Raw genomic sequence first — 546 nt, forward strand, 5'->3', positions numbered from 1 at the left:
AAAAAAAAAAAAAAATGTTGATGTTTGTTATTGCTTCAATTTTAGCAGAATTCATGTTGCTCTGATGGGGGCACTTTTCAAACTGATGTCTTTTTTCTTTTCTTAGTACCTAAAAGTAGATCCTGTGGCAGTAGAGGGGATGGAATAGTGTGAAGTTCTTCGCAACTGTGTACAAATTTTCCCTTCTGCTCTGGTGCCTGGGAAGGCTTCTGTTCAGGTTGGCCTGTCTGTCAGGCACGGGGGTAAAATGTTGTGCTCACCCTGTAGACAAGAAAAATGGACGATGATGATATAAATGTAGATAGCTGTGGGAAAAAAAAGTAGATCCTGTTTCAGACATGATATGAGTTTATTTTGGTGCAAAGGAATTTTAAAATCAATGCAGTTTTCTCCTTATATACATTTTCCATGAACTTTTTGAAGATCCCTGTCTACCTAAGATAAAAAATTATGTCCATGGCTGGACGTGGTGGCTCATGCCTGTAATCCTAGCATTTTGGGAGGCTGAGGCAGGCAGATTACCTGAGCTCAGGAGTTCGAGACCAG

Source organism: Mandrillus leucophaeus, unplaced genomic scaffold (assembly GCF_000951045.1).
Source record: "Mandrillus leucophaeus isolate KB7577 unplaced genomic scaffold, Mleu.le_1.0 Scaffold185, whole genome shotgun sequence".
In the NCBI taxonomy this organism is placed as follows: Eukaryota; Metazoa; Chordata; class Mammalia; order Primates; family Cercopithecidae; genus Mandrillus; species Mandrillus leucophaeus.